Raw genomic sequence first — 7,729 nt, 5'->3', positions numbered from 1 at the left:
GGTGAAACAATTTGCAACAATACAGAAAGAATTTAATTTGTCAACAAGTCACTTCTTCAAATATTTACAAGTAAGAAGCTTCCTACAAAATAAAAGAGGGGGAATAAGAGGATTTGAGAAAAATAACATATTAGAGATAATACATACTGGAGTAGACTGCACAATTAAAAGGTTCTACGCCGAGCTAAATGATCAAAGACCAGATGATATGGCCAAATGGGGGGAAACCTGGTCAACGAAGCTGGGCATAGAACAGGATTGTTTTAATGTATCACTAGAATTAGGGATGAATATTCTATGCTCTGCGTCTCTACAGGCACAGCATTATAAGACCATGTATTGGCTATATTACACCCCTGCGAAACTAGCACAATGGGGGGCGACAACCGGTATAAACTGCCCAAGGTGTACGAGTATAGACGCAGATGCTATCCATATGTTTGCAACATGTCCATGCTTAGTTGCAATACTTAAGGAGATAGAAACGTTTTTACAAAGGGCATTAAAATTATCTACTAACTTAACACCTGCGACTATTTTGCTAGGGGTAGATGGAAGCAACGAAGGTGAGGTAGGAAATTACTTTATTTTTGTTGCCATGGCAGTGTATAGACTATGTGTCGCCTCTGCATGGTTAGATCAATTGGCACCATCATTCCAGCAATGGTTAGCTAGGTTGTTGAGTATATATAATTTAGAAAGAGCGATCTACTCAAGAAGAGGGAAAAACTCGAGGAAATTAGGATTGAAAATATGGGAGCCAATAACGAAATGGAAGGAAGAAGGATGATTTGTATATGAAATGTATATAATCTGTATATAATGTATAATGTATATATTGTGTATAATTGGTATCAATATGTAAGTATAAGGAGAGTGACTCCATTCCGATAAGAATGGTTGTTGTAAATATCTTGGTATGAAGAAGAAGTTTTCTGTTTAGGGTATAACGAGCCATACGGCGCAAATTTCTTATGATTATGTATTATTGTTTTCTCTATTAGTTGTTCCATGCCCCCTCTGGGTTCCAGAGGGTGGAAAATATCAAAATCTGTCAATAAAAAGACTTTTAAAAAAAAAAGGAGTCCAACAATGCCAGGAATGTACATGGTGGTGAGGCGTCGAAGGCTACAGCGATTAGCACGAAGGAGACGCAGGATCCAGGACAGGATATTCCGCCAGCGGGTCCCCTTTCTGGGCCAAACCAGAGAGCAGATATATGCTAAATACAGGCTGAATGGGGAAATGATAATGCAGCTAATACAGGACCTTGACCCCCTGATGCAGCACCCAACAAGCCGTACCAATGCGGTGCCTACACATGTGCAAGTATTGTGTAGCCTGCACCTCCTGGCCTCCGGGAGTTTCCAGGGGATAGTAGCGGCTGCTGGGGGGATATCCCAGCCCACCATGTCACGCTGCCTCCACACTTTTGTTGACGCCATGCTCACCCAGCTACACCGTCACATCAAATTCCCCGCCAGCCAACAGGAATTGGACATGACCAAGCTACAATTCTACAATGTAGCCCATTTTCCACATGTGGTCGGATGCATAGACTGTACCCACGTCGCCATCTGCCCACCAGCTGCCATGGAGTATATGTTCTGCAATAGAAAGTCCTACCACTCCCTCAACATCCAGATGGTCTGCAATGCTAAGACATACATCACTGACATTGTCGCACAGTACCCAGGGAGTACCCATGACTCCTTCATTTTCCGGCACAGCGGCCTCCACACACGACTGGTCAGGGGAGAGTTTGGGGAAGGACACCTACTTGGTAAGTACACTTTGTTGAAAATGTCACATTGCTAGGATGTAACAGCGCAGCACAGGCAATCACCATCTGCTCCTCTCATTCAGGTGACAGTGGCTACGCCCTCCGTGAATACCTCCTGACCCCATACCTCAACCCTGCTACACCCCAGCAACGGCGCTACAATATTGCACACATACGGACAAGGAATTGCATAGAAAGGACATTTGGCCTGCTCAAGAGCAGGTTCCGCATACTGCACAAGACAGGTTGGGCCATGTATTACAGTCCTGCAATGTGCTGCCGCATTGTGGCTGTCTGCGCAATACTACATAACATTGCAACCAAGCGTCGGATACCTGTTGACATCTCTGGCAGTGAATCTGAGGGGGACAATCGGCCACCTGCACATGCGCGCCATGCACATGGGGAGAACCCAGCAGAAGGGCACAGACGTCGCAACCACATCACAGTGAACAGTTTCTAGTACAACCTCTTCCATCACCCCACAAATCAACAATGCATGCAAAATGTAATGATGACACAACGCTAATGTGTGTAGCAAAATAAATGTATTTGTTCAATTCACAAAAAATAAATAAGGTTCCAGTACAAATAACTCCCACTAACAGTATTACAGCATACTGCTGTGTATTAGAACATGGCAGGCTTAACGTCAGCCTGTGCCAATGAAAGTCTGAAGTTCTCAGGTGCGCCTACTGCGCGTTGCGCCCAAGCGCCTCTGAGGGGCATCCTCCTCCGGGGCTTCAGGACCTGGCGTGGGCCTGGTGCTGCAGCTGTGTGGTGGGATCTGTGAGGCTGAGTGGCTGCTGACGCTGGACGCCCCCTCACTAGCATCATCACCCCCCACAGTGGATGGTATTGCTGGAGGGTGTAGTGCCATGACGGCCGTGGTGAGGTGCTCCAGGACCCTGGTCATGTCCTCACTGCACTGGACTAGTTGGTGCTGCTGTGTCAGGGAGCGCCGCGCCAACAGAGAAGTTGCATTTGCAGATACATAACTTGCCCTGCTGTATGAGGCCAGCCGGCTCATAAGTTGACGGTGGCGGCGGCGTGCTGCACTGCGCTGTGTGGACATCGCAGCGGTGTTGGCCTCCATGGCTGCAGCCATGCAGGCCATTCCCTTACCCACACCTGCCATGGCTGCAGTCATGTTGTCTAAGCGCTCCCCCACACCTGCCATGGCCGCCCTCATGCCGTCCATGTGGCCTGCAACTGTGGCCACATTGCGCCCTATCATATGGAGCTGCAGCTGAATAGCTCCTTGCTGTTGTGCCTGGCGCTGGTGTATCCGCAACATGCGTCTTTCAACGCTGAGACGCGCCAGTCCCTGTTCATTGGCCCGCCTGCTTGCTGGAGTGGAGTGCTGGCGATACCTGCCACGCCTGCCCTGCTGGCCTGAGTCTGTGGCTGGCCGCTATGTGGCAACTGGCGCGGGCCCGGATGTTGTGGCGACAGCTGCTGGGGGTGTGACCGCTGGTGTTGCTGGTGCGCCAGATGCAGGGGGTGTGACTGCTGGTGTTGCTGGTGTGCCAGATGCAGGGGGCACAATGGTAGCTGCCCTGGCTGCGGCTCTAGGTGGTGCAGCGGTAGCAGGAGGCACAATGGTAGCTGGCCTTGCAGCGGCTGTAGGTGCTGCACCAGTCGCATGGGGGACACTGCAGGTGGATCTGGCTGCTGGTGTTGATGCAGCGGCAGGGGCTGGTGCCTGGGTTGGTGGTGGCACCTCCTCCTCCTGGACCTCCTCATCAATCTGCAGCCTTTCGCTATCGCTGCTTTCGCCACCTGTGGGGGTAAGTGGTGGATCATTAGTTGCATGTATCTGGCAGACGTGCAGTTGCTACATGCATGCTGGGTGACATTCCCTGAATGGCTGTGGCTTTGTGTGCTTTGGGACCTGTCTGGCTGCATTGTGGTACTACAACATTGTGGCCAGACTACATCTCCCACAATGCTTCAGGACATTCCTTGATGTGCAACTATGGCATGCCTATGGGACATTAGGGGAGCCTATTTGGTCATGGACATTCTTAGGGGGCAGGGTCGCAGTCGCATGCCACTTACCTTGGGTGTCTTGGGTGGTGCGGGATGAGTCTAGTCGTGTAAATCCTATACAGGCCTCCTTCTCCAGGGTGTCCTCCACCTGGTCCTCCATGGCAGTATTGGGTGGGACAGTTGGTCCTCCTCCTCCAGTGCCCGAGGACTCTCCAAGGCGCGCCGCCACCTTCTCCTTGGCACGGCCTCGGAGGTCATACCAGCGTTTCTTTAACTCCTCTAGGGACCTGTCCGCCACTCCCACGGAGTTCACAGTGGAGGCAATCCCCTGCCATATCCTGCGTTTCTCTTGTTCAGGGACCCTCCTGGAATCTTTTCCAAACAGTCTCTCATGGTTTGCCACCACCCCCTCTATCAGGTGTTCTAGCTCCTGCTCCGAATATTTTAGTTTCCTTTTGCGCCCAGACGAGCTGCTGGTGCCAGGTACAGGTTCCTCAGACATTGTAGCAGAGTTGTGGTTCTGTAGTTCTCTCCTGTATTGCAGCAGCTCTCCAACTTGCTCCCTCTCAGACAGCCTCACTGTGGAGAATGGGGGTGGGAACTGGCAGCTTCCTGGTTGTGATGTCATCACTGGGCTCGAAATGCGACTTCCCATTTTCCCGATCTCGCGAGTTTGCGATCTCGCAAATAGCGATATCGCAAATAGCGATATCGCTATTTGCTAGTTTGCAATCCCGGCGCGGGTAGCCAAAAATAGCGATTTTTCTGCGATTATCGGTAATCGCTAACGGAATTTGCGATCGCGTGCAATTTTTTTTTTTTTTATCGCAATTCTTCATGAATTCGGATTTGCGATTTCTGAATAGCGATTTGCTTTTTTTCGCTATTACAGAATCGCAAATGCCGATTTTCATGAATATGGCGGTATGTTTTATAAAATATAGAAGGTTTCTTAGGCTTGTTTGGGGGACCCCATACCTCCAAGATCAGCAGGTGTGAATCACATCAGGATCTGCAAAAGCTCTATGTCTGTCTGGTAAACGGGCCTCTTCCAAGTGCCTGAAATCATGCTTCCAGTGTGATTTTAAAAGGTGCCAGAATCACGTTGGCTTGCAGCTGCTTATATGTTATGGCTAGAACGTGAGCCGATCAGCTCGAACAACAGCCACTTTGTTATGATGACCTTGTAGGCTTTAGAACTCAGTGTGCAGACTAGAGTCATGATGTGAGTCTAGGGATGCTGAAAACAAGCCCTTCTCATGTGAAGCATTTCACGCAGCCTAACTTACAACAACAATTATATGGAGTGTCGTGTGCAAAAGCGGCAAAAAGGTAAAATGGCGTTTAAACTTCTAATAAGCCTATGCTAACTTAACAATATGCGCCACAAGGCCCAGCTCACACTACACCCTCCCTTGATTCGAGAAAGGACAATAGCGGGGGCAATTTCTAGAACGCAGAGTTCAAGTTCGAATGACACTTATCCAAGTTCAAAAGTGGATAATTGGGAGTACGATCCGAATTAGTAATCAACATTTTTTTTCCCAAACCAACAGGGATGTATAGTGTCAAGACACCTGTAACCTGAAAAGTGATAGAGAAAAATTAAGGAAAAAAATCCATGAGTCCACTACATGTCAATGAAGCATAAAAAAATCATAACTTCAATACAACAGCGTATAGGCACAGTACGTTGCAACCGCATTCAACAGGAAGTCGTTGTTATCGTCAGCAAACATTTCAGTCATCCAATTCAGTAATTGAAAAGAACACACATGTTCCTCAACAGCCGGAGCCTCTAGCACCATCAGAGGACAACTTAGGTGTTCTTCAAGATAACTGCGTGCCAGAAAGTCATTGGCTGCAGTCCAAATGTTCCAATTGCCCAGGCCCTAATGAGCCGCTGCGCAGGCCATAATCCTGACTCCAGAACAGTCTAGTTCTTGAGCAACAAAGGGACTCATTAGTAGATCATAATCCGGGTTAGGAGACACTGTGTTGCAGAGAGACAAATTCAAATCTACAACCCAGGCATTGGAAAACTTTCTGCACGCATGTAAAGTAAGAGAACCGGAAAGATAAACCATACGCCGAACTCAGAGTCGCCAGAGGTAGCGATCCATAGTATTCAAGCATCCGGTTACGAATCTGGAGCAGCCAGTGCAGACCGTCTTGGGGCACAGAATATGCTACCATTTTGGAGTAAGCAAATTAAAAGCAGTACACTGGCTCCCAAAGCGAGAATTAACGGGAAACCGCCAAACACGATGGAAAAAATAGAATGAAAAAATGCCGCTATCACACCAAATATAGCTTGGAATGAAGTCACAAGGCCAGAACTTACTACTTTAAAAAAGTGTACCAAGCCCGTGGTTGAGGAGGCATTAAAAATAGTGTGAATCAACGCATCAAAATGCAGGGGGAGATCTGTGTTTAATAAGGCATGTACCTCAGTACGAGTATTAGCCACGTGAAGGACAAATGTTTCACGCACAGATGTAAGGGCGACTTCTTTTTGAGAAAAAAGGGCCCTTATCCGACTCATCTTGTTGAACTCTGCTTTCAAGGTTGGAATGGAAGGCCAGATGGATACATCGAGCTTCCCATGCAGAGGAGGAAACAGTACATTTTTACAACAGACAACACGTTGGGAAACAGTCATCATGTATGGAATTCCCACCAGCATAGCACAGCAATCTTCATTATTTATTCATAAATAACTACCGTTTGCTAACAACATGAAAGTCGGTGTAATAGCCGGAGCTGGTGTACCTTTTAAAATGCATGCTAAATTTGGTGCTTCCTGGTTGCAAGAACCGTGCAATTGTATATTCCTACAGACCAATGAATGATCGGGTGTGGATGTGCAACCTTCACCTTTTAAATAAACGTCCTTACCCTCCCTCAGACACCGATAGGTGAGCGGAAGAGACCAAACTTCATGGAGAAATGCGCTACCTAATGGTTCATATCTGCCTATGGCATAGTGTTTCATGCATGCTTCAAATTTAAACAGCGGAAAAGGTAGAGTTATTAACCCGTGAATAAGCCAAACTGCTGAATTGATTTCTGCCACAGAAAATGGTAAGGCTTCTAATTTTTCAATATGCAAAAGTGAAAACGTGGCATCTTTCATTGACATAAATTGTTGTTTGACAGTCAGATTAAACGGCAAAAATAATGAAGAAATGTTCATATAGTCCCAAGGCACTTTCCCAGCCTTTAACGCTTGTAAAGTCCATGCAAACTGCATAATAGAACGCCATTGATTTGACCATGGTACAAAAACTGAGACTTCTTCTTGCACAATATCAACAACAGAAAAAACTTGGGGCCAGATGTAGGTGGCCCATTACCGGTCGGTAAACCCGAAATTCGGTAAATGTCAGGCTTACCAACCCTTATTGGGCCATTTTCTATGTAGGGTATGATTCGGTAAATACCAAATCGTATTTACCGATTCGGTATTTACTGAATCATTATTTACCTATTCGGTATTTACCGAATCGGTAAATGGCATGTAGGAAGCACTTTAAAGAGTGCTCATGTGCTTTAAGGATTCGTTATTTACCATCAACTATTAGTTGGTGGTAAATAACAAATACCTTGAAAATGCAAATCTGTGCATTTTCAACAGTGCCATGTGGCAGACATACATGCCCTTAGGGCATGTTTGCCACATGTGCACACAAGCACTTTTCAGGGGTGCAACAGGGTGTCAATGTGACACCCTGCCACCCTTGAATGTTTCCCTATTTTACCGAATCTGTATTTACCGATTCGGTAATTCACCTTCATTCCTATGGGCCACCCTTCTGTGTTCTTCTCCTTTCCTCTTCGGGTGTTCTCCTTCTGATATGTGTTGTGTTGAACTGTCACGCACACCTCTTAGCTCTTCTCCTTTTCCTCCTTCTTTCTTTGTCGTGGCGCCGTGCCACTCAGGATGTGTCATTC

The sequence above is a fragment of the Lissotriton vulgaris genome, chromosome 6, assembly GCF_964263255.1.
Source record: "Lissotriton vulgaris chromosome 6, aLisVul1.2, whole genome shotgun sequence".
In the NCBI taxonomy this organism is placed as follows: Eukaryota; Metazoa; Chordata; class Amphibia; order Caudata; family Salamandridae; genus Lissotriton; species Lissotriton vulgaris.
This window is presented reverse-complemented; position numbering follows the sequence as displayed.